This window comes from Pipistrellus kuhlii, unplaced genomic scaffold (assembly GCF_014108245.1).
Source record: "Pipistrellus kuhlii isolate mPipKuh1 unplaced genomic scaffold, mPipKuh1.p scaffold_m20_p_2, whole genome shotgun sequence".
NCBI classification, from domain to species: Eukaryota; Metazoa; Chordata; class Mammalia; order Chiroptera; family Vespertilionidae; genus Pipistrellus; species Pipistrellus kuhlii.
In genome coordinates this window covers 5,798,332-5,826,168 of record NW_023425515.1, presented here as the reverse complement: position 1 = coordinate 5,826,168, position 27,837 = coordinate 5,798,332, and the positions used below count along the sequence as shown (strand labels likewise).

The following is a 27,837-nucleotide window of genomic DNA, read 5'->3' as shown; positions in this document are numbered from 1 at the left end:
TGCCTGTCACCTCCTTGGGAGGTCTTCCCTGAGATCCCATGTGCAGTAACCCAGTGCCATCAACCTCAACCCTCTTGGGGAGTGGCCTGCATCTCAAAAGACCCCTCAATAGAATTCAGGTGGCAAGAACACACTTCCAAAAAACTCAGATGAACTATCACGATATAGTCAATATCTTACTCATACCTAAAGAACTATATTCCAGAAATGGGCACTGGATTATAAAAGACATGCCAAATCCCTAAAAGAGGAAGAAACAAACAATTCTTGAGCAATTTATTATTTTCAAGCACTTCCATTATTATTCTCTTACACCTAATACTTGCCAGATTAGGAAGCAGGTATAATTAGCACCACTTTTACAGAGGAGGGATAATGCTCAGAGAGGGAACATAGTTGTCAGGGTTGTGAGGAAGGAAGATCCTGCTCCATCGCTCCGTTGGTGCACTCTGGCTTCTGGGGCGTGCCCCTGTGCAAGGAGCAGGACAGATAAAATTCCTTCCAAGGTTGAGGGTAAATCCAGGACATGTTGCTATTTACAGCATTTTAATGACTGTAATTCTGTGTCCCTTCTATGTAGCAGCAGTAATATGCCAAAACATTCTCTGCTCTGCATGCTCCCAAAGTGGAGTGAGAATTTCTCAGTGATTAACAGTAACAAACCATGAGTCTGGATAAGCTTGGCAATATGCATATATTCTTTTAACAATAAATTAACAAAAAAAATTCTTGCTGGTGTTAGGTGGTTTTCATAACTCTTCAAAACTATAGATATTTAAATATAGAGTAAAAATATAAATAAACAAAGCAAAGTCAGATTCCTACTTTGCTGAGCTCACAGTTACGGTCACCATCTCTGTGAGTCCATCCAGGATATTCTTTCTGCGTGGGGGTGGGGGTAAACACACATACATGCCTACTCTACATCTGGCACAGTACCTTCATAAATCTTAGTATTTTCTTGAATAAGCACTTTTTGAGGTATCTCAGCATAAGAAGTAAAATATTGAACATTTTTAATTTCAGAGAAGTTAACCAAAATCTTCCCCATGTAGGTCTCTGCAAATTATACCCTATCAAATTCAAGAGTGCTCTCTCTCTCTAGCCACTCATTGCCTATATTAGGGGTGTCGAACTCAATCAGAGAAGGGGCCAAAATCTAAAATCCAGCCTAAATCGCGGGCCGAATGGTTTACTGAACAGTCATAAACTGTCATTGTGATGGAAACGCAGCGGAGTGCAGTGATGACAGCGCGGTGCGGGCCACATTGCAAGGCCTGGCGGGACGGATTTGGCCCGCGGGCCTTGTGTTTGACACATGTGGCCTATATGATTCAGATTCACTGTTCACATTCTGATCTCTGACAAATTGAGAAGTGAAATGATACCTCATCAGTTTACCTGTTCAAAAATTTAAGCTCTTGTTTATGTTCACTAAACATCTGGACCTTGTGTGTGTGAAAGGCCTGCTCATGGCCATTGTCCACAAAGCATAATAGCTGATGACTCACTACGAATGGCACACAGGAATTACCACATTACTCCCTTCCGACTGCCCAGTGTGAGTCCTTATTAGCTATTTTTGGTTCTTTTTCTGATAATCTCTATGTGATGTTCTTAAATGCCTCTGCATTCGTCAATTGGTCTGAAACAGCATGAAGCAAATGTATTGTGCTTTCGGTCCCCTCTGCCTGCTCACCCCTCATCATCCTCTTCCATCACTGCCATGTATGCCACTGTTGTTTCTTGTGAGGTCTTCGACATGGACATCCATACTCCCTGTACATCATGCACATGGGGTCTCCATCAGGCTTTCTGTCATCTTTTGCCCCCTTACTCCATGGCTTTGAATGGAATTTGGTCCCATCTTCAATGAGGTCTTTCAGCAAGGGCGTGTGAGCATCACTTTCCCCTAAGTCCTCACATGTTTGAAAATATATTATTGAGAAACTTTTTTTCTTTCCTAAAGATTTTGTATACTTTGCTACACTTTTATCTAGCGTGAAAATCACTGTGAAAACATCTGGGGCCCATAGATATAAATAGAAAAATGGGTAAAACTGAAAAAAAGCACTTCACAAAAGAAATCCAAGTGGCCAATAAGCACATGAAAAGGTACTCAAGTCTCATTAGTAATCAAAGATATGCAAATTTAAAACAAAAATAGATGTAAATACACATGCACTAGACTGCCTAAAATATAACACTCTGGCAATTCCTTGCCAAGTGCTGGCAAGGACAAGGAGTAATAGGAACTCTTAAATGCCTTCCCATCACTTTGGCTGTTATTTTGTTCTGAAAACCTTTCTACTCTACAAGAGAACAATGTATCCACTGATTGTAATGGAAAATTATGATGTGTTCAATCCCAACCAAAGATAATCAAACAATATATACCAATTACACAGTGAAAGCAGCCAGGCATGGTTCAGTTGTTGAGCATCGACCTATGAACCAGGAGGTCATGGTTCGATTACCAGTCAGAGCACATGTCGGGTTGTGGGCTCGATTGCCAGTTTGGGGAGTGCTGGAGGCAGCCAATCAATGACTCTCGTCATTGATGTTTCTATCTCTCCCTCTCTCTTCTTCTCTGAAATCAATAAAACTATATTTTTCAAAAATAATATGAAAAGCAGCAGCAGCATCTCCCAATTATATTTAGTAACTTGACTGGTGAATATGAAAAAAAACAAAACAAAAAAACAAAACAAAAAACTACTTTAAAAAAACAAGCACAGTAAAAGCAAACTTATAAAGTAATAAATAATTTAAAAGCAAATAAACACAATTTGCATTTGCACAACATGTGATATAAGGAAAGCGGGACAGTAAACCTCAGAAGAGGAGGGTGAGACTTATCAGAGGTCCGGCTAGAGGAGAATGGTGCAAGAGAGTCACTATTTGAAAGGCACATTCTTATATCTTCTTCATTACACTGAGTGGCCAGATTATTATGATCTCTGAATGCAAAATAATCTGGCCACTCAGAGTATGTATGTGTGTTTATATATATAGATAGATAGATAGATAGATAGATATAGATATAGATAGATAGATAGATAGATATAGATATAGATATAGATATAGATATAGATATAGATATAGGTATAGATATATAGATATATAGTAGAGGCCCAGTGCATAGGTGGGGTCCAGCCAGCCTGGCCAGATAGAAGGGATATGGGCGGTTGGCCAGCCTGCCTGCTGGTCGAACTCCTGGTCAAGGGGACAATTTGTATATTAGCCTTTTATTATATAAGATATACAGTGAGTGGCAGATTATTCTGGGTTCAGAGATTATAATAATCTGGCCACTCAAGTGTATTTTCTTCATCAATTTCTATGCCTTTTTAAGGCTCATGGTTATTATGCACCGAGTGCATTTACTGAGTTGCAGCACAGCATAACATCATTATGACAAGATGATGGCACATGGAAACAGATTCACAACAGAACAAGATATGATGGGAGATGCAACCCCTATGGTATCTTTCACAAAATGCACACATGAACCTGTTTGGTGTTCATCCAAACACTGTATACAATGACATTTGTTCTATATTCTTTTGGTGGGAAAGGTTATATCAAGAAATTGATATATGTCCCTTTATTAACCATAAGACCATAATTTATTTAGTTTAATTTTGGGGGTAAAAAGGTCATTGTATGGAGGGGGGCAAGATGGTACTCTAAAATTTGGTATATTTTTGAAAAGCAATTGTGGAGAAAAGTAGTTGCCTGAGTAATCACTATGTTTATATTTTGCTGATCTAAGTACAAACTATGAAAAAAACAGAACAGATGAGCTAGCAAAGCAGATAAGCCGGGGAGCGGGCCTCCACTTGGAAAGGCATGGCCACAAGACACGTGCCAGATGCAGACTGTGGCTCCTGGGAAAGCGCTCAGCCACCTGAAAATCCGGTTGCTTTTCAGATTGCCTTTGTCTCTAGTGTCAATAATGATGTGCCTAGATGTGAGAAGAGTATTTCTTGTTTGTTTCTTTGCTTTTTGACTTATGCATGTAAGTTTAGTCTGTTTCATGAGTCTAGCATGGAAAGACAGCTTGGGTGTCTTTCAATGCTTTGGAAAGATCTATGGCCTTTATATATTCAAATATTTTTGAATGTCCTCCCCACTCCCAGAAACTCATTCTATTACAATAGACCTTTTGACTGTCCACAGGCCACCACTTTCTATTTTATGTTCTCTATTCTTTTCTCTTGTGCTTCAGTACAGATACATTGCATTGAACAGTTGCCCAGTCACTGAGCCTGCTTTCTGTTGTATCCAGTCTTTTGTCCAGTGAATTATTCATTTTTGATCCTATATTTTTCAATTGTATGTATATATGTTTCATTTTATAGATTGCTAGGGGCCCAATGCACAAATTTGTGCACCTTGAAAGGAACTGTGAGCTGCAAGGCTGTGGTAGGCACTGGGGTGGATCTCTGCCCATCATCCGTGTCCCCACCCAGCCCCTCCTGCTGCCATGGCTCCTGGTCCCCTATCTGCCAGCAGCCCCATTCTCACTGCCACTGTTTCCACATGCTGACAGTGCTGGCCCTGCTCACACCTGCTGAAGGCACAGAGTGATTGTGGCTGGTGCCAGCAGTGGGCCTGATCACCCCTCAGGAGCAGGGAAGTAAAGAAGCCCACAGGAGTGATCAGAGCCGGCAGCCGCCGCTTGCACCCACTGATGGTACCAAGTGATCGGGACCAGTGCCGGGCACCAGCAGTGGGTGCGAGCAGCAGCTCTGGCACTGGCTGCAGGAGCAAGTGGGGCAGCGCTGGCAGTGAATGCAAGTAGTGACTCTGGCACCAGCAGTGGGTATGAGCAGGGCTGTCACTGGCAACGGGTGCAAGCTGTGGCTGCTGGCCGCGATCTCACCTCAAGAGCAGGGGGAGGTGGAGAAGCCCAGAGGGTCAATTTGGGCCAGTAGCCGCAGCTCGCACCCACTGAAGGCACCGAGTAATCAGGGCCAGTGCTGGGCCCTGGGCGCAGGCAGTGGGTGCTAGTGGCAGCTCTGGCCACCTGGCAGGTGCGAGCACTGGGCGGGACCTTGGTGCATAGGAGCAAAGAATTTTCAGTTACCACTAGAGGCTTGCCCAATGACAGTAACCATGCCCCGCCTTGGTCTGGTGCCCTGCTCACCTGCTCCACCATCCCACCGCAGCTGATGCCCATCATGTTCCATGCACATCCCCTGGTGGTCAGCACATGTCAGAGCGACTAGATGTTTGGTTGTTTGGTCTATTTGCATATTAGCCTTTTATTATATAGGATAATTCACTCTAAACCCCTTAGTTCTACCATGGGTTTTAGTTATATTGCATACAGCCCTGCTCTCTGCCCTGCTCTTGGTCTTGCCTTCCCTTTCCCACCCACCTACCCATCCACACACTCTGCAGAGCCACCTAAGGGCTTGTGAATTGGACAATGTTTTATAGGACAGGTGTGCTGGGTTTTCCCAATTCTTATTGCTCTGCTCTGACTCTGGCTTAAGTGGATAGATGATATACTAATAATTGTTGTTATTATGGGAACTCTTTTCCAGTGACATGACCCCCACCCTTTATTCAGGACAATATGCTGCTCAGAAAGCATGCAAAACTGAAATTTACTTTTTAGTCACCTACACACTACACTGTTAAGTTTGCAATCAACCCAAACCTCCAAGTGTTCATTGAATACTCACCAAATTTTAATGAATTCACTTAACATGTCACACCTATGGGACCCTGTGTGAAATTTTAGGTAGCCCGCCATCCTGACCTCAAGACATATCATCTATTGGACATGAGCATAGCAAAAGCTTAATGTTACAAAGTCCAAAGCCTGACTCAAGTCAACAAGAACAGCAGTATAATAAGGAAGGTGCAATTCTGTTGAGGACAGTGATGTAGACTCCTGCTGAGGGAGACGGAAAGAACAAGCACTGTGAGGTAGGACCCGAGGGCTGGTAGAAAAAAGGCTGATGACCCAAAACACGCATTTCCCTCTCCATCTCCTAAACTGCCCCTGAGTCCTGCAAAGAAATCAAAAACACAAACCACTTATGGCCACAAATGTGGAAGTCTTTCTGCAAGCTTCAATGTGCCAGCATGGATGGCTGGGAGCCTTAAAGACCCACGAAGACCTTCCAGAAAGGCTCTGGAGGGAGAAGTGGGGGCACTGGCCCCAACCAAATGGGGTGCCATGCAAGAGCCAGAGGTTATGCAGCCTCCTCTCAACCCTAACCAAGCTGCTGGGTTCTAAAGTGACATGAGGCCTGGTCCAAGTGAGCTGTCTGTCACCCAGCTCAAAGTCCAAGGCCCTAAGAGAAATGAGGCCTTGCATTGTATGTCTACACACTTCAGGGCCCAGGTAGGACCAGTATCGGCTTCTCTTTCAGGGAGGAGCAAACAAAGAAACACAGAAGCCATGAAAACATCCTGCCACATAAAGAAGACACAAAACCACAGCAGGAGATAGAAGAATATATGTTCAGAAATATATACAAAAAGAAACATGAGTGATTTCAGTCAGCAGCCTGCCATGTGCTTTCAGAAGAGAAAGAAAACAAAAATTCACAAAACAAGAGATTGAAAAACTAAACTGGCCATCTTAAAGAAAGGGAAATAATATCACAAAACAAAGTTAGAATTTAAAACAGCTTTAGACAAAGTGAAGTCTAGACAAACTGTAAAAGAAATGTAGATCTTTGGGACCTAAAGAACTTGTGTCACCAGGGGTGACACACAGCCAGGCCAACCTGCATTCTGATTGGGCATTAGTATTTTCTAGCATTATAGAGAACTTACTGAATTTAGCTCAATGCCATTTCCCTATTGATGAGAATGCATAGCTGCCTTGGGAGGCAGCTATAAGGATGGGAGTGAGGTACACCCTGGAGATCCATGCCAGCCCTCAGTTCACACAGGGAATGGTGGTCTCAACAGGCCCTTTGAATGCAGTTTGAGCCTGCAGGCACACCCACATCTTCTAAAAGAGGTCATACTGTCACCTGGACTCCAGCCCAGGGTTGGGAGGGCATCTCCCTCCCACCTCCAGAGGAGCAGGTCTTGGCCCAGCTGGCGTGGCTAAGTGGCTGAGCGTCGACCTAAGACCCAGAGGAGCAGTCTTCCTTACAGCACTCTCTCAATGGTGGCAACACTTCCGCTGGATTCAAATCACAGAAGAGATGCAGAAGAACACTGTGGGAAAAGACCTCAGAGGCCCTGAAACTCAGCTGGGCCAAGGCAGTGAGTGAAATCAAGGAACTAGTGAGGATGAAGGAAGGTGGGAGACTGTGACAATCCAGGCATGCTTGGGCCTGTGGTGATGTCATCCAAAACCTAGAATGCTGGTACTGGTGACAAGTCCTCTGAACTTGAGAGGCAAGCAGAGGCCTGCTTTCTGGAACAAACCACTGCTCACATAGGACAATGTAGTGGTATTCTCACACCTGGGTCAGAGGGCAGTGGTGGAGAGGAGCAAACGATGGAGCAGGGAGTGATGGGAGGCCGGGTTCACACCAGTGACTTCCACCTGTTTCTGTCCTCTGGGCAATGGAATGAAAGTTTCCAGGAGTTGTAACTATCTACTTCTAGTGCAATGAACACATTAAACAGAAGTGTTTTGAGTGGTCTTCAATGTTTCCTTTACCAAATAAATTTAAATCTCCACAACTTATAAAGAAAAGTCATGCTGATATACTAAATCCTATTGAATTACCAGGAAACTATCACACAAAATGTGATAATGATATATTGGGAAATCTGAATAAGTCTCCCTTCAGATATATTTGCTTTACCACCCATAGAAACCACGATTAAGTCCCACAGTCTGATGCTAAGTAACAAGAATTCTGCTAATGATTTTCACTGTGTAATTGAAATGCCTTCAGCAATTTACTGTCAGTAAAAGCAAAGCCAAGTAACACCACATCTAAAAGTGAGCATTTCCAATGGCAGAAATCATCTTTTTAAGGGTTGTTGCTGGGGAACATGAGGGTGCCTCTGAGGGGGAAGACAGCAACAGCTCTCAAAAGGACTCAACCTCTACCAGGGCCACCACACAGAGGGTGGCCCCATGGCCTAGGGGTCTCCCTTTAAAGAAGTTAGAAGACAATTCCACCAGGGTGAGTATCAGGGAGAAGTTTGAAGACAGAAGTTGGCACATCCTGCCAAGCAAGGGCATAAGAGTGGCTTTGGCCAACCTGGGTAGGGAGGGGCTGAAAACTACAGGCACATTATCAAACACAATCCCCAGAATTCATTAAATTCCCTAAGACTCCGTGTCTTCCTTCACATTGTTCATCTCTTAGAGGACTCTTCCCTCTCCTGCTCTGGAAAAGGCCCAGCATGGACATCCTTCATCTCCGAGCCCATCATGGCCCCATCTCATTGCTCTGGTTGGGGAGTACCCAGCCAGGGACCAGCATGCATGCCAGGGAACAAGAGCCTGGTGGCAGACACCCAAGGATGGAGACAACACAAACCTGCTTCTGTTACCAGAGGGCTGTCTTACTTATCTTGTGCATGTCCCTCCACCTCCTCACACCTCAGATCCTTCATTTATTAAAATGGGAATAGAAGAGTGCCAGCTTGGGAAGGTAAAATGGTACAGCTGCTATACAAAGAGTCTGGTGGTTTGTCAATAAGTTAAACATATAATTACATGTAACCCAACTGTTCCACTCATAGGGATGTACCCAAAATAAGTGGAAACAGATGTTCAAACAAAACTTATACAAGAATATTTATGGCAGCATTATCCACAATGCCAGAAAGTGGGGGGAAATTCTAATGTCTATTAATGAATGAATAAACAAATTGTGGTGTCTCTATACAATGGAATATTATTCAACCATAAAAATGAAATTGTGATACATGCTACAATAAGGAAAGCCCAAAAAAAACATGCTAAGTGAAAGAAGCCAGACACCAAAGGCCACATACTGCATAATTCTGTTGATGTACTACATGGAAAACAGGCAAAAATCAGAGGAAGATTGTAGACTGGAATGGCCAGGGCTGGAGGAGCAGGGTTGTATGAGGTTTAATAAGTATGATGTTTTCTTTTGGGATTATAATGATGTTTCAGAACTCGATAAATGTGGTGATGGTACAACATTGTGATAGTACTCATTGCCACTGAATTGTACATTTTTAAATGGTTAATTTTATGTAATGTGAATTACACTTCAATTAAAAAATTATAAGTGGCTACCTCAGAGTTGCTGTTAGAAACAAAAGGGAGCGTGCTCGCATGTATCTAGATGATTAATGACAGATGATAATGAATGTGTGTGTGAGTTTGTATATATTTTGATGTACATATAAAAAGAGACAGTCCTCGGGTTATATCAGACTCTACATACAACATTTTACCGTTATGTCGCCATCTCCCATTTATTCTATCTTTTAGACATATATACATCTGTGCTTTATGTTTTTTATTATTTATTTACCACAAGTAAAAGTCAGAAATTGTTATTTTTCTTTTAAATTATTTTACTGTTTCACTTCATTACTGCTGTGTATGTGCTCCATGTGTCGTAGGTGCTTATGTAGGTGGGTTCCAACTTACAGCAAAAATCACATTATATTGCGCCATAGGTATGATATCTGATGTAACCCAAGGACCTACTGTATAGTTTTTTTCACTGACACATAGTAGTAAGATTCTTCTTGTTCTTAATAGTTATGTGTTGGTATTCTCATTTGCTGAAAAGAACCCCAAAGAGCCAGCTGTTAATAACCCACAAGTTAATAGCCATGAGGCCCAAAGGGGCGAGCAGATTCTTAGGTTGAAGAGAGCCCAGGCAACCACATAATTGTCCCACCTTTTCAATGACCAACAAGTGACCATGACATCTGTTTATATCTGCTGGGGCCTGTCCTCAGACAGGTCAAACACATATTGCTCTCCTAAAAATGCAGCCACTGAGTATATAAAACATGGTGTTTTGGGCAGCTCAGGCACCATACATAATGCCACAGACAGGGAGGCTTCAATGGCAGATATTTATTTCTCACTGTTGTGGAGACTGGAAGGCCAAGATCAGAGTGTGGGCATGGTCAGTTCCTGGTGAGGGATCTCTTCCTGACTTGCAAATGGTTGCCTTCTCACGGTGTCCTCACATGGAGGGGCTGCAGTCCTTTTGGATTAGAGCCCCACTCTTAGGATTTTTATTTACCTCATTTATCCTTTAAAGGCCCTATTTCCAGATGCAGTCATACTGAAGGGAGAAAGGGGAGGACTTCCACGTGTGAATTTAGGGACATAACTTGTTCCATAGTAAATGGTTTCTGAAAAGGAGAAAACTGATTCCATGATCATCCCCGTAACTTTGAAGAAGGTCAGTGGTCCCCATGGAAGTCCCCACAATACAAGGTTGAAGTTGTGCCTGGACCAGAAGGGCGGGAGTCCTAGGTGACCAGCCTAAAAGTGGGAGTTCCAAGACAGCCCTGGGACAGCAAACAATCAAAGAACCAAATCAGGAAACTGTCCCGGAGCCAAGCACCTCATTGACATCTCCAGGTCTGACAGGCTACGCCAGCTGCTAACAGGAAAGAAGTCACAACTCTTAAGTGCAGTTGCTGAATCAGGTTTAACCTGAGTATTTCTCCCTATTTATTTGTGCTAACTTTATAGTTTATGCTGCTATTTCTACCAACTTCTTCATTTTAGGAACATAATTTTTCTAAAACAAAAAATCTGGTCAGATCAGTCCTTGCTTTATTAGTATACCCATCAAAGGTCCACACGGTCTTAGAATGTAGAATGCTGATGCTAGAAGGGTTTCATGAGCCCCAGCCTGGCTCCCCTTTCACCTCTACCCACAACAGCATCCCAGGAACCCTGGAGCAGTCACCATAGGGTGCAGTCGCCCAGCTCACATTGGCATTGCCTTACACTGCTCTGTCTACCTGGAGTATGCAGTCCACCTCTCACCATCCCCAAAGGACCACTGGCTCTAGTTCCACAACTTAGAAATGAGGGTAGACCCAGCACTGCATGGCAGAGAATGGGATAGTAAGATCTGTTCCAGGGGTGGACCCTGTTGTGCACTAACCTATATCCAAACAAAATAATTAAGATGGTTCCCTCAGAGGCAGTAGAGATTCCCTCTAAGGCCAGGGCCATTCTGGACCATGGTTGGACGCACCTATTAGAAGAGTATGTGTGTGTGCTCGAACGTGCAGTCAAGGAACACACAAGAATCTTTACATATATTTGTGTCAAGTATGCACACTTCTTTCTAGTTGGCATTTGGAAACTTTTTTAAATCTCTAATGCTCATCAGCTCACCAAATGCACATAAAATATTAACACAAAAAGTTTTTCTTACTCTTTTTTTTTTTTTTTTTTTTAAGGAACCCTACAGAATGGCAAGAGATGTTCTGGCTATGTAAGTAGCTACTCTTAGGACCCTCATATCAACCCATATAGGAGATACTCCCAGTCGCATGTCGTCAGTGCAGGACCCCATTCAAACCAGTTCCCATTCACTGCAAAGCAGGCCTTGTCCAGACCAAAGTGAACTCAGTGTGAGATGGAGAAGGGAAAATGCCTGCACCTCTGGCTTCTCCCAAACCCAAGCTAGAGAGGATGCAGCCCTCCAGAGCAGGTCTCCCCTGGAAGGGACCCCAAGGCCTCTCTCAAGGAGCAAGGCAGGTGTAAAAGTAGCAGAAAGGCCCTAAACTAGCTCCAGTCGTTAGCCTCCTCGAGGAGCATGTCCTTGCAGTTCCCTGGACTGGGCTTCCCTACTGGCTCCTCCTCTACCGGAGGCACGTGCCATGTTTTAGAAGGAGGTACTCTGGGCATGTCAAGCTTTACCATGAGCAGTGAGCAGATGCTCTGTCGGGCACACCCTGAGCCTCTACCACCGATCCTTCCCCTTCAGCTCTAAGCCCTTGCTGCATCCTCACCCCCTGTTCCAGTCAAAGGAGCCAAACTCACCAACCTCCTCCCTTCCTAGATAGTTGCATTTCAGGCATGACCCCCTCCACTCCCAGGAAGCTCACATCTGTTTCCACACTTGTAATTATCACTTAGCAAAGAGAACAATGATACCATTCTTTCCCTCATCAGAATGCAGCACACAGAAAGAAATACTTTAAATCTCACTTTTAGGCTCTGTGTCTATTTATTTTTTATTTATTTATTTATTTATTTTATTTTTTTTGCCCCCCTCTTTCCCTCCTATACATACCCTCCCTCCCCAGAGTTTTGTGTCCATTGGTTGTATAATACTTATATGCATGTATACAAGTCCTTCGGTTGATCTATTATCTCCCCCAGATCTCCCTCCCCTCCCCACTGTAATTTGACAGTCTGCTTGTTGCTTTACTGTCTCTATATCCATCTTTTGGTTCATCAGTTTATAGTGTTCTTTATTATCCATAAATGAGTGAGATCATGTGGTGTTTCTCTTTCATTGATTGGCTTATTTCACTCAGCATGATGCTCTCCAATTCCATCCAGGTTGCTGCACATGATGAGAATTCCTTCTTTTTATGGCAGCATAGTATTCCATTGTGTAGATGTACCATAGCTTTTGGATCCAATCATCTGCTAACGGGCATCTAGGCTTTTTCCAAATTCTGGCTATTGTAGATTGTGCTGCTATGAACATAGGGGTGCAAATATCCTTTCTGATTGGTGTTTCTAGTTTCTTGGGATATATTCCTAGGAGTGAGATTACTGGGTACAATGGAAGTTCCATTTTCAGTTTTTTGAGGAAACTCCACACTGTTCTCCACAGTGGTTGCACCAGTCTTCATTCCCACCCTGAGTCTGTATCATGAAACCTTGTGTCCAGAGTGCACGAGGGTTCCTTTTTCTCCACAACCTCGCCAACACTTGTCGTTTGTTGATTTGTTGATGTTGGTCATTCTGACAGGTGTGAGATGGTACCGCATTGTTGTTTTGATTTGCATCTCTCGGATAATTAGTGACTTTGAGCATGTTTTCATGTGTCTTTTGGCCTTCCTTCTGTCTTCTTTTGAAAATATTCTATTTAGGTCCATTGCCCATTTCTTAATTGGATCATTCATCTTCCTTTTATTTAGTTGTATAAGCTGTCTGTAGATGTTGGAGATTAAACCTTTATCAGTGGTATTATTTGCAAATATGTTCTCCCACACCGTGGGCTTTCTTGTTGTTTTGTTGATGGTTTCTTTTGCTGTCTATTTAAATTAAAAGCATGAAAACGCCCTTGAGTTGGCTTACTCTATGTGTCCCCCACGTGCACTAACTACATCTGGCTGCCCCCTCCCAGAAAATCCTCTCAGGGCTCCTGTCTGCTGGGTCACATCCAGGTCTACATCTGTGTCCAGTAGAAGCTGCCTGGTGGTCAAGCTACCCACTCCACAGCTGGGTTTCTGCAGGAGCTTCATAAAGCAGCCAGATGAATTGAAACAAGCAGAAACAGGGTCAGAACCACCACACTACCCCACACGAGAGGAAGCCAGTATACAGCCAGCTGGTTTTACTATAGCCCAATAGCATTTGTTAAACTCTGTATTTCAGAAACAATTATTTCTATAAGAAAAAAAAAAATGGTTGAGGAGACTTATGAGCTAGATTTTCACATTCCTAATAATAAAGCTATTTTTTTTACCATAATTTCAATAATGAAAGATATGTATAGTATTACATATATTATATGATTAGGAGCTAAACTAATTGGTTGATACAAATAAAATCAAGCTTAACTATTAATGAAAAAATCTGAGCAAAATTAGACCAGACCAAAATGAGCCAGTGACCAGACTAAGGCTTCCAGAAGCATGATAAACAGAAGAGTGAGTGTCCTATAAGAAGCCACGGGGACATAAGAAAAGATAGTTGTGTTTGAAAGATGTGTCCCATGCTTGCAAAGCAGGATGTGTAAAACAAATCACATTCCCCTTGGGGATGACAGGACTGCTGGGGTTGCCATGTAGGAACCTGTGTAGTGAGCAGTGGGTCTGCCCCTCCCACAGCCCTCTGCTTCTGTGCCATGAACACACCTAAACTAAAGATGGCTGAAGCCCAATCACTGTCACCCCCTTCATATCTGGGAATGTCGCTCCTTCCTTCTATTCCTCTTCTATGACAGATTCACATCAAACAGATTTCTTGCAGTTAATTCTGCCACCTGCTACCCATTTGTTTTTCAAATATTTTATGCAGAGAGAGTTTAGGAGAAGAAAGGACAGAAGGCCAAAAATGAAAGGAAAACAGTAGCAAACCCACATCCAGACAGCACTCTCTCATGGCTTTCCCACATGCATGACAGTTATTACAGTGCTAACAATAAAGTGCCATCAACCCTGAGTCTGTATCATGAAACCTTGTGTCCAGAGCCCACACAAGGCCTGGTACATGATCAGAGCATAGCAAGAGCTCAATGAATGTGGAATAGATTATCATCCAACTGTCATCTAGGCCAGAAATGGGAAATGTGACTTCACTCAATGACTCAAACTTCAAAACCTCAGCTCTGTAAAATATGCCCCCAATACTAGAAATGCCCTTGTTACCTGAATTGTTTTGCCAGTGAAGCAGCAGGTTAGAGGATGGGCAGATTTAAAACCTGCTATAGCACTGTCTGCCCAAGAGTGACCTAATTTGGTGATTCTAAACTTGCCAAGCTTCTAAGCAATGTCTGTCAAACTCAATAATAAGCGAGAAAGCAAGCATTAAAGAAGTTAGATACATAATGCTTTTTAAATTAAATTGCCTTGACAAAAGCCCATAACAAAAGGAAAGAAGATGAGAATAATCACAAAAGTTATAAGACATAGAAAAGCTCAGTCTCATGCTACCACCTGGAAGGTCTACAACTGGTCTGATTTACAAAGATGATGTGGAGACAGATCTCCAGGGCTACTTTTTCACATCAGACCAGAAAACCACTGGAGGAATTCCTCAGTGAAAGTGAGGACTTTTCATGATGTCCACAGATTCTATGGTACTCCTTATTTTCTATAATTCTATGATGAGAATACATCTCCCCTACCCTAAAAATGGACTACACTTGGTAACACACTTGCAAGGAATACAGTGTGCTGTCTTTGCCAACATGGTTTAGTGGGCAGAACATCAGCCCTCAGACTGAAGGGTCTTAGGTTCCATTCTGGTCAAGGGTACATACCCTTAGTTGCAGGCTCAATCCCCAGCCCTGGTTAGGGCATGTGCAGGAGGCAACTAATTGATCTGTCTCCCTTACATCAATGTTTGTCTTTATCTCTCCCCCTCCCTTCCTCTCTTTCTAAAAATCAATGGAAAAAAAATATCCTCAGGTGAGGATTAACAACAAAAAAGAATACAGTGTGCTAACATCCAAGATTAGAATATGACAAGCATGAGATTCCTCTTTACTCCCTCTCTTACATAACCAGCTTCAAGAGGAATGAGCTGCCATGCCATAAGGACACTAAAGTTGCCCTGGGGGCAGGCCTAAACATAGGGAACTAGGTCTCCTGCCCAAAACTACACAGGAAGCCAACGTGGAAGCAGGTCCCCCCGTCCTAGTCAACCTTCAGTTGATGCAGCTCTGGCCAACATCTGCCACTTCATGAGAGACTCCGAGCAGAACCACCCAGTTAAGTCACTGCTAAATTCCTGATACACAAAATATGTGAGATAATACATAGTTGTTGTTTTAAGCCACTGGTAACCGGCAATGAAAGACAATATAGAAAGAGCCAATGGTGTGGGATCCATGGAGAAAGAAATATAAAGAATAACACAGTCAAATCTGTGTCAGGAAGTCAGGGAATTTAGTGGGAAAGCAACTAGAGAGAAATCAGATCCTGAGAGCTGAGCAGGGAGCTGCTGCCCAAAGCAACAGCAGGGGTGCTCCATGTGCAATACTGGGCTGCATGTCTGCTCCAGTGAAAGCTGACAGGGGAGTGAGGGAGGACAGCTCCTTGGCAGCCAATGTACTTTTGGAGGCACAGCAGGCACACATTACCACAAGAGGAGCTATCCAGCACACTCTTGCCTGGCCACATGCCCCTCCACTTTCTACCAGTCACCAGAGACAAGCATTCTCAATATGCAAACCTCCTCTGCCAATAAAGAAACAATATTTGAAGAAAACTGATGTGATCAAAGAGACAAACAAACTCAAAATAAGAATGATTATCTGAGAAATTGTAAATCCAACAATAATGATAATATGTATGTTCAAGGTAATGAGTGTGGTATTCCACACTTGAGAGAGAAACAAGTAGACACCTCAAGAGGGAAAATACCACCAAAATTAAAATATAATATGTGAGTATACAGGTAAATGCACAGCCTAAGAGCAAAGTGGAAAGATGAAGCCAAAGAACTTTCTAGAATGCAGATTGGGGGGGGGGGGAGAGAGAGAAAGAGAGATAATGAAAGATACCAAGATGCAGGTAAGTTCCAGAAGGAATAAACACTGAGAACCCAATAAACAATATTTTGATTAAATTTATGAAATCCAAGGATACATAGAGAGCTCTAAAACTTTAGCATGACAACACTGAACATCGAGGTAGTGGAGTTTTGAGTGAAAATTCTTTTCATGGAACTTTTTAATGTATGTAAACGCATTAATATTTATACAAATTTCTGATATATCTGAATTTATGTACCATTTAATATTGCATTTTCTATTTTGTTGTATTTCTGTTTCTTATGAGTCTCCTTTCTTGCATTCTTAGATTTTTCCCCTCCAGTTTTATATTTTCTTTTATTTCTACCCTAAACATGATCACATGAAAACCTAACTTATCAAAGTCTGATATCCTTACCTATCCAAGCAACCCCAGGATCTTAAAACCCTGTGACTCTACTCCCTCCCCTATTTTAGTCTGTTGTAAATCCTGGAAGACATTTACCTTATTGCTTTAAACATTAAATGTATGTTTGGATTAATTCACATGCATAAAACTTTCTCTGCTTTTAATTTCTTCTTAAATCTCTGTACTTCCATATGCAACAACTTTCTTTTCTTCTGAAATCCCTTAGAAATGCTTTTAATAAAGACCTATAGCTATCAAATTATCTAAATTTTTATTTGCATGAAATGTGTTTATTTTACTCATGTTCCTGAAAGACCTATTCCTGAAGTATAGAATGCTGAGTAATTTCTCTTGTCCTACCACATGGAAGATTTACCCAACTTCCTTTTTCCATTGGTGCAATAAAAAGTTATCTGATAGCCTTAATGTTCCTACATTGAATATTGTTTTTTCTTTCTGTGAAGATCTTTTACTTGTCTTTATTATTCCAAAGGTTCATCATAATATGTCTGAACATATACAAATTTCTCTTCATTTCACTTGCTTGGTATTTGTTAGGGTTTTAAAACTACAATAGTGCCTTTATCAATTCTGGAAAACTGTTAGCCATTATCTCTTCAAGTATTACTGCTACCCCAGTCTTTTCACTTCTTCCAAAATACCAATGAATTCCATTATGCTTTTTCAATCTCTCTCCAAGTCTCTTATTCTCTCTCTCATTGTTAATGTTGCTTTGTCTCTCTGTGCCACATTGTGGATAATTACTGAAATTACACACACTCATACACAAAAAAACCCAAAAAAACAAAAAAACAAAAAAACACTTTACAAGGATGGTGAATATGGGAAAGAAGTTAAGTGACAAGAAGTGTAAAGTAAGAAAGTATAAGTAATATCTGACAAGATAAATCATAAAATATTAAAGGAAGCTACTCCAGCAGGAACTTGGATTTACCCAAATAAATAAGGAGTATTATAGCAATTACAGAAACTGAATTCACAGTTTAAAATTGTTCAACAAAAAAAACTCCATACTAACTGAAAAATTCTAATAAACAAGAGAGACAAATACCAATTTTATACAAACTCCTCCTGACACTAAACAAGGAGGGAATACTTCCTCACTCATTTCATGAGGTCAAAATTACCTTAACAGCAAAACCACATAAGCCATTTCAAGGAAAGTAAACTATAGACCCAAATCCCTCATGAATATTCATATCAAAATCCCTAAAAAATCCCTTTTATATAATACATCATAACTAAGAAGGATTTGACCCAGTAATGTTAGTTTAACAGTGGAAAATCAACCAATGTAATTTACCATTTTAATAAACTAAAAACTAAAAACCATTATTTCAACAAATGTAGAATTTGACAAAATTCAGAAAGATTTCATAATAAAAATTCTCTGCGAAATGCTTAACCTGATAAAAGGCATCAATGAAAAACCCAGAGCTATCATTGCATTTAAGGGTGAAAAACTGAATGCTTTCCCTCCAGAATCAGAAACAAGGGAAGCATGCCCATTCTACCATCTCTAATCAGCATCATATTGGAGATCCTCAATAAATTCAATAAAGAAAAGAAAATAAAAGAAAATAAATAAAGAGCATATGGGTTTAAATCTGTAAAAAGAAAAAAAAAAAGAAAAAAAAAAGAAAGAAAGAAAAAAAACAGTCTAGGAATGTTGAAAGATGAAAGATCAATATACAAAAATAAGTTGTGTTTATATACAATAGCAAAAAATAAAAATGACTTTAAAAAAGCAATTATATTTATAATAGTATGAAAAATAAAATACTTAAAAATGAGTTTAACAAAAATGCAAGACTTGTACTTTGAAAATAAAAGAAATGATTGAAGAGCCAACTAAATATAAAAACATACTATGTTAAGGACTGAAAGACTTCATATTTTCATTTTTTAAATATATTTTATTGATTTTTTTCACAGAGAGAAAGGGAGAGAAATAGAGAGTTAGAAACATCGATGAGAAAGAAACATCAATCAGCTGCCTCCTGCACACTCCCTATTAGGGATGTGCCCACCATCAAGGTACATGCCCTTGACTGGAATTGAACCCAGAACCCTTCAGTCTTCAGACCGATGCTCTATCCACAGAGCCAAACCAGTTTTGGCAAGACTTCATACTTTTTTTTTTTTTAATATATTTTATTGATTTTGTACAGAGAGGAAGAGAGAGAGATAGTTAGAAACATCGATGAGAGAGAGTCATCGATCAGCTGCCTCTTGCACACCCCCTACTGGGGATATGCCTGCAACCAAGGTACATGCCCTTGACCGGAATCGAACCTGGGACCTTTCAGTCCCCAAGCCGATGCTCTATCCATTGAGCCAAACCGGTTTCGGCAAGGCTTCATACTTTTAACAAGGCAATACTCCCCAAATTTATCTGCAGATTCAAGGCAATCCACTGTCAGATGTCTACCTGCCATTTTTTTAATATAAATGGGCAAGCTGATCCTAAAATTCATATGGAATTTGAAAAACCCACAGAATAACCAAATTGCTAAACCCATAGAATAAGTGAATAGCCAAAACAATCTTGAAAAGCAAGAATCAAGTTGAAGGACTCAAACTTGATAATTTCAAAATCTACTACAAATCTAAGGGATTCAAGACTATGTGCTATCAACATAAGGGTATACATATAAATACTGGATTCGAAGTGAGAGTCCAGAAATACACCTATTCATCTGTGGTCTAAATGAATTATAATAGAATTCAGATGCTAAGACCATTCATTGGTGGAAAAATAGTTCTTTCAAAAAGTGGTGCTGAAACAACTTGATATCCACATGCAAAAGCCATTGATACACAAAATATACAAACATTGACTCAAAATGAATAAAAGAGGGAGAGAAACTAAGATGGCAGTACAGGTAAAACCTGAACTTGCTGCCTTGCACAACCACTTCAAACTACAACTAAAGACAAAATGGTTATCATTCACAACCATGAGAAGACTGGCTGAGTAGAAATTCTACAACTAGAAGGTAAGAGAAAAGCACATTGAGACTCGGAAGAGGTTGGAGGTGCAGAAGTGAAGTATGCAGGTACAGAAGCAAGTGGGGAAAGGGGCTGGAAACTGAATATGCTGTTGTCTTTTTTAATGGGGAGGGAGATACAAGCTCCTAACTGCTCTGAACTCCAGTTCTGGGCAAAACTCTGGGGACCCAGACTTATAGGGGAAAAACTGAACTCTCTGGCATCAGGCCGGAACACGAGGGCGGCTTTCTCTCAAGGTTCTTGCAGCAATCATTGTTCCTGTATGGTGCCACAGGACAGAGACCAGGGGCCTCTTTGAGGCAGGGCTGACAGTCAGCCATTGTGGTTTGCTCCACCCTGGTGATTCTCAAAGACTCCGCTCCTCCAAATTTACAATCCCACCCAAGCTGTGCACAGAGGCTTTTGCATATCAATGAACTGGCCTTTTGCATTCTAAAATTACCTAACAAACTGCAGCTGGGTAAGAGAGCCTCAGAACTTCCAAAAGAAGTCCCAAGACTCCACAGCAGCTTGCAGTGCTTCATAGCTGGGCCTCATCTGGGCACTTCTAAACCCCAAAGAGGAGGAACCTGCAGATCTCTTTGTATCTTCTGTGGGGTGGCTTCTGGTAGTCGCTGACTTTGCACCTCCTTGGAGATCCAAGAGCCAGTGCACCCAGTGGTCAGGGTGAGACCATCCGGATTACAACTCTTCAGATTCATAAGGCACACTCTCAGGGGGCAGACTCAGTGAGTGCCAAAGCCCCACTGAAGCAAGTCTTGCCCCATAAGGGTGTCTCCAGCACACAAGTTCTCCCAGAGTAGACAAAACTGGTCCTCACAGTCAGTTGGCCTGGAGGTCACTTCCTCCCAGTGAAACCAACAACAATCATGGCTTAACTACTATAATGCTGTGCACACAGCCCACAAAAGGGTGCACCAAGAATGTTTACCTCAGGTAATTGGGGAGGCTGACACACTGGGCCCTATAGCCACTAGGCCACTAGCACACAAAGCCACTCTATCAACACAGGGAAGCAGCCAAATACAGAGACAAAGAAACAGGTCACAAATGAAAGAAATGGAAGAAAGCAAACTACTGGATATAGAGTTCAAAACCACATTTATAAGGTTACTCAAGAATCTTATAGAAACCTCTGAGAAATTTAGTGAGACCCTCAAGAATATGAAAAAGGACCAACTAGATATTAAGCATACACTGAATAAAATAAAGAATAATATACAGAGAACCAACAGCAGACTAGAGGATCCCAAGAATCAAGTCAAAGATTTGAAATACAAAGGAGCAAAAAACACCCAACCAGAAAAGCAAAAAGAATTCAAAAATTTGAGGATAGTGCAAGGAGCCTCTAGGACAACTTCAACCATACCAACATCTGAATTATGGGGGTGCCAAAGAAGAGATATGAAGAAATAATGACAGAAAACTTCCCCCACCTGGTGAAAGAAATAGACTTACAAGTCCATGAAGCACACAGAACCCCAAATAAAAGGAATCCACACAGATCCAAGATGGAGGCATAGATAAATATACCCAAACTGCTGCTGTGCACAACAATTTTTCAAAACTACAACTAAAAGACGAAAAATCTATCACCCAGAACCACGGGAAAGCTGGCTGAGAGGAAACTCTACAACTACACTGAAAGAGAAAGAAGCATTCAGGGCACAAGCACTGAAAAACTGAGATACAGGGGCACGTGAATGATATGGGCTGGCGGCAGATACCGGCTGGTGGAGGGCGTTGCTTTGTTCAATCTGAAGAGAGACAATCTCCCAAGCTCTCTGAAATCCAGTTTCTGGGGAGAAGCTAGACTATCTGCCATCAGGTCGGAAAGTGAGGGTGGATTATTTACAGAGCTGCATGCAAGAATAATTGTGCTGGGGCATGAGACTCGGGGACACGATGAGAGAGGCAGAAACGACTGACTGGCAGCCATTGCTGTTGGCCACACAACAGTCTAGTGACACCCTGAGACTCCACCCTGAGACTCCACCCCGCACAATCTACAAACACACCCAAGCTCCAAGCAGCGACTTTTGCATATGAATGGCCTTCTCTATTGCAGCTTAACCTAGCAAACTTGTAACCTGGTGCTGACAGCTCCAAAGCCTCCAAGCTCCAAGCAGGGAGGAGAGGACTGTGGTTCTTGCTGTAGCTCCTGCAGGATGGCCTCAGACAGTAGCTGAACTGCACCCATTGGAGATCCAGAAGCCAGTGTACCTAGTGGTCAGTGTGAGATACCAGATTTCAACTCCTCTCATCCATAAGTGACACATTCAGGAGGCTGACTCAGTGAGCACCAAAGCCCCACTGAAATAAGGCCTGCACCATTTCTGCAGGGCAGCAGTTCTTCCATTACAGACACAGCAGGTCCTCAGAGCCAATTGGCCTGAAGGTCAATTCCTCCCAGTGTACCAACAGCAATCAAGGCTTAACTAAACCAAGACTTTGCACTCAGCGCACAACGGGGTATACCAAAAGCAACCACCTCAGGTGATTGAGGAAGCTGAGCTACTGGCCCATATAGGTCACCTACCACACAAAGCCACTCCATCAACACAGGGTGGCAACCAAAATGTGAAGTCACAGAAGCATGTCACAAATGGGGGATATGGAGGAAAGTAAACTACTGGATGACACAGAGTTCAGAACTACATTTATAAGGTTACTCAAGAATCTTCTAAAAACCTTCAAGGACCAAGAATCTTCTAAAGACCTTCAAGGACCTTAATGAGAATACAAAAAAAAAAAAAAAAAAAAAAAAAAGGGAAAAGACCAGTTAGAAATTAGGCATACATTTTCTGAAATAAAGAATATACAGAAACTCAACTGTAGATCAACGTACCCCAAGAGTCAAACCAAAGATCTGGAATATGAGGAAATAAAAAACACCCAACCAGAGAGGCAGAAAGAAAGAAGAATCCAAACATATGAAGATAGTGTAAGGATCCTCTGGGATGGCTTTAAGCATACCAACATCCGAATTATAAGGGTGCCCGAAGAAGAGAGAGAACAAAATATTGAAAACCTATTTAAAGAAATCATGACAGAAAACTTTCCCTACCTGGTGAAAGAAATAGACTTATAAGTACAGGAAGCATACAGAATCCCAAACAAGAGGAATCCAAAGAGGACCACACCAAGACACATCATAATTAAAATGCCAAGGGCAAAAGACAAAGAGAGAATCTTGGGAGAGAAAACCAAGGTGGCAGCATAAGTAAACAACTAATCTGTTGCCTCGTACAACAATTTCAAAATTACAACTAAAAGATAAAACGTCTATCATCCAGAACCACGGGAAAGCTGGCTGAAAGAAAAAGGAGCATAAGCACTGAGAAGCTGAAAAGCCTAGGTACGGAAGCACATGAATCGGGCTGGTGGTAGGCAACTGGGCGTGCGGCTTTTTTTCAACCCGAAGGGAAACAAGTACTCGATCACTTTGAAATCCAGTTTCTGGGGTCACGCGGGGGACCCAGACGCCTACGGAGAGAATCTGGTCTGTCGGCCATCAGGTCCGAAAGTGAGGGTGACTTTTTTGCAGAGGTTGTGCAGCAATCATTGTTTACTGCACTGGAGCATGGGGACGTGGGACTTGGAACAGCAGGACTTGGAATCACAGAAAGGCAGAGACATGGCCATAGCTGTTTGCCACGCCCCAGCCTAGTGACATCCTGAGACCACGCCCCACCCTAAGCCCCACCTCAGACCTCACCCTGCACATTCTACAAACCCGCCCAGGCTCCACACAGCTGCTTTTGCGTATAAATGGCCTGTATTGTGGCAGCTTAACGAAATAAACTGCAGCTCCAGCTCCAAAACCACCAAATCCCAAGCAAAGAGGAGAAAACTAGTTCTTGCGGTAGCTCCTGCTGGGTGGATGAGAATATCAACCTACGTAAGGTTACAGGGTGTTCGGGGCCAGAGATGGAAGCAGAACGCCTTCTTTGGATCTGCGGGCTGGCTCCACCAGCCCAGGTGAGCTCCAACCAAAAAGTTTTTCCCATGATTTCTGCTCATGCTCTACCAAATTTAATCAAGGGGATAATGAGAACAGCTCATTGTTGTGTTCCCTGTAACAGCTGCGCTCCAGCTGCCACCAATTCTGCTGGCTCTAGCCTGAGATCCACGCCCTGCAAAGACGGTGCCCACACATTCAGTGGAGCTAAGAGGCAGCCTAATAACCAGCGTGTGAAGCAGGTGGGAGAGGATGGGTAAAATCCAGGACATTTCCTCAGTTACAGGGGCAACAAAACTGTGGGTTAGTCTTGTGCCCTAAAAGAGCAAAGTAGCCAGAGTACTTGGAAAAGGTCAAAGCTCATGCTGAAAGCCTCCTTCTCTTCAGCATAACTGCATTGTCATTGCTACTCTTCATAGCCAAAGATAAGGTGGCCTCCTTGATAAAAGTAACACAAGATCCATGGTAGCAGGGGAGTGCGCACTAAATCGAGTGGTATAATCTGGAAATGCCACTGGAATTGTGAAGAAAAAAAAATGGAACCTGAAGTAAGCAGAATGAGTTTGCTTAAACATAAAAATAGAGCATCCTTGGCCCTTTTGACTGGGCATAACATTCCCCAGGTAGAATGTATCAGGCTATTTGCAGCCATCCACACTTGGAAACACCTGACTCACTTGTGCTTAAGAGTATTGGTCAAGAGTCTGTATGTGAGTTGAACAGACCGTGCACAGACAGGCTGTCTCCTGCTTGTCTGAATGTCTCCTAGAGGGGACTTGTCCTCCACCTCCGCACACCATTCATGGCCACCACAGACCTATGACAATAGTTCTCAGATCCGTCACTGTCTCTGCATGTGGAGCTGCCAGACAGCCTGGCAGTGCAGCCGCATAGGGAGGACAGAATGAGTCATCTTGTGAAAAGTAACCAGCTCCTTCATGCCAGGCTGCAATACGACCTACACCTCTGGGAGAACAGCATGCTCCCAAAACCCTGTGAAAGGAAAAAGACAAAAAAAGACAAGTGCCTCAGATAAATGCCATTCAACCTCAAAAGAGAGGAAAGCTAAGAAGAGGGAGAAGGTAAAGACCCTGATGCCTGAGGTCTCAGTGGCCATGGCTCTCCATTCCCTCAGAGGCCCACAAGGAGTGCCTATGTCCACTGTAAATAGGAGTATAAAATAAAAGATGCAACTGTGAAATCTCAGAGGGCTAGGCTAGAGGCCTTCTGCAGTCATATGCACTTCACCATCACTCCTGAAGAGAATGTAAAAATGTCCCCTCATTCCTGGAACTAGTTACCTCCACGCCTTCACTCATTGTCCTGATACCAAGCGCCATAATTAGACAATGAGACAGTACCTTGGTGTGGCAGTTAAAGCAGGTGGGCAGTGACCATGGATGTTGGAACCCCTGCCAGGTGTCCAAGAGAAGGCCAGCAACACTGCCCCCAAGACTATAGACTCCTAGATCAAGCCAACATCCTGGCCTAACAATATGTGGGATATACACCTACCTGTCAAACAACAACTCCTCCTGCTAGTCTCTTCCCTCACTCTGAAGTACAATGACATGAAGCTACACAGACCTTGTCAGTCCATGTGGCAGACAGCTAGCTATTTTCCCAAATACATTCTCCCACCTCCATGACAACAGAGCCAGGGATCACTCTGCCACATCACTGGTATAGTTATCCTGTATAACATTGTCAGTATTAAGTGGTCCTGTATCACACCATTAGTACACAGAGGTCCTATATGATATCATTGGTAAGTAGTGGTACTGTATGATACTCTTGGTGTGCATGGTCCTGTATGATACCTTTGGTGTACAGTAGTCTCCTGTATGATACCATTGGTTTGCAGTGGTCCTGTATCACACCATTGGTATACAGTGGTCCTGTGTTACACTATTGGTAAGCAATGGTCCTGTATTAAATCGTTGGTGTGCATCGTCCTGTATAACACCATTGGTATGCAGTGGTCTGATACAACACCTTCAGCATGCAGTTGTCCTGTATAACTCCATTGGTTTTCAATGGTCCTGTATAATATCACTAGTATACAGTTGTCCTGAATAACATCATTGGTATGCAGTTGTCCTATATAACTCCATTGGTGTGCATTGTCCTGTATAACACCATTGGTTTGCAGTGGTCCTAGGTAACACCACTGGTATACAGTTGTCCTGTATAATACTGCTGGTTTATAATACATCGGTGATCCCGATGACACCATTTGTTTGTTGTGGTCCTGTATGATACTGTTGGTTTGCAGTGTTCCTGAATTACTTATATCATGGGTGGGCAGTGGTCCTTTATGAAACTATTGTTTTGCATTGTCGAGTGTATACCATGATTCAAGTTGGCATAACTTGCACTTCACATCCTTAAAGTGCTGCTGTTTACCCTCCATGCACCCTTTCTGCTTCTACAGGATGAGAACACAGGAGATGCATGTATATTCAGTTGTACCAGAGGCCATGCCAACTGAGTGTGGTAAAACCACACACAGAAGAGCAGGCCACCCAGAACCTGAATTAATTATATCATGGGTGGTCATGGCCTCTGGGCCAGAGGCCTCGTGGAGTCCCCAGGACTGTTACTTATGTCCAAGAGACAAACTTCTTGTTAAAGGTGCTGTGTTTGGGGAGCTCTGTTTCAGTCGATGATCTCTCCCTAGTGCAGCCCCCATGGGTTCAGCTATGATCTCGGCACATGTATCTCTCAGGTTTCTCAGCCTGCACTCTCATCTCAGCTCATAGCAGGGATCCAAAAGACCCTGGAACAAATGTCCCTTGGAACTGGATCACATAGGAGTGAATCAGTTCCCAAACTTCAGACTCTCTTCTCATTGTACGTGCTCTTCCCATCTCCCCAGTGACATTCTCTATGTGTTACACTTGGGTGTACCACACTTTCTGCGTGTTCCCTCCTCACCCCAGTGATTCACTGTGTCCTCCTCTGCAGGACCCCAGCCAACAAACATAAGCCCTGGCCAAGTTCAAGTTATCATGCTTATGTGACAACCACATTTCCAAGAGCTCACTATGCCCATCTTCAATGAGCTAGACAGGCCATGTTTTCTGAATGTCAAGCTTTAAAATTGTAAACAACAAAAGTATAGTCTTCCTCAACAGGGGAAAATCATCTAGAACATTTTAGAACAAAGATTGGAAATGACAAACATCTGACGATAACAGGTCATATAAAAACTAATGGGCCTGGCCAGTGTGGCTCAGTGTTTGGGCATCAACCTATGAACCAGGAGGTCACGGTCTAATTCCCTGACAGGGTATATGCCTGGATTGTGGGCATGATCCCCAACAGGGGGTGTGTAGAAGGCAGCCGATCAATAATTCTCTTTCATCATAGATGTTTCTATTTCTCTCTCCCCCTCCCTTCCTCTCTGAAATCAATAAAAAAATATTAAAAAAATACACCAATGAGATGGTGTTTAAGGTGTCTTGAAAGAAAATTGAGAGCCTGATACATTGGTTAGAAAACAGGTTAAAGCCCTGGCCAGTTTGCTCAGCCCCCATCAGACCCTCAGCCTAGGGTTCCAGAATTGGGAAGAGAAATCCCCATAACTTCGAGCTATAAAATCCAGCGGGGATTGTGGCTGAGTGACATGGAGACTGCTGGAGACCCAGACAGCTCCTCTTAAAGGACCAGCACATGTACTTACACAGTCCTGCTTCTTCTAAGTTCCAGTGCCAAGTGGTGGCATTGGGGGAACCAAGGAATACAGGGAGGAACTGGACTGTCTGGCATCAGGGCAAGAACTCGGGGGTGGATTTCTTCCATACAGGGGTGCTTGTAGGGGTCATTGTTCCTGACCTCCCCCTTCTCAGAGATGATTGGAAGCCATATCTAAGTTTCCATCAGCATGGCCTACACTGTTTGTCAGCCCTGGTGATTCCCTGAAACCCTGACCCATCCAATTTGCAGCCCCACCCAAGCTGTTTGCAGTAGCTTTTCATAGGAATGGCCTGTCCTGGTTCACACTTCAGACTTTGCTCAAACAAGCAGCAGGTGGCATCAGAGTGCCCCAAACTTATCAGTAAAAGATCCAAGACCTGACACTAACACAC

At 42.7% G+C, this 27,837-nt stretch overlaps 1 protein-coding gene across 14 annotated transcripts in view; it reads right to left on the bottom strand.

Moving 5' to 3' along the window:
• Window positions 1-27,837, bottom strand: part of PCBP3 (poly(rC) binding protein 3) — a 188,045-nt gene that overhangs the window by 101,272 nt on the left and 58,936 nt on the right. The window lies entirely within an intron of this gene.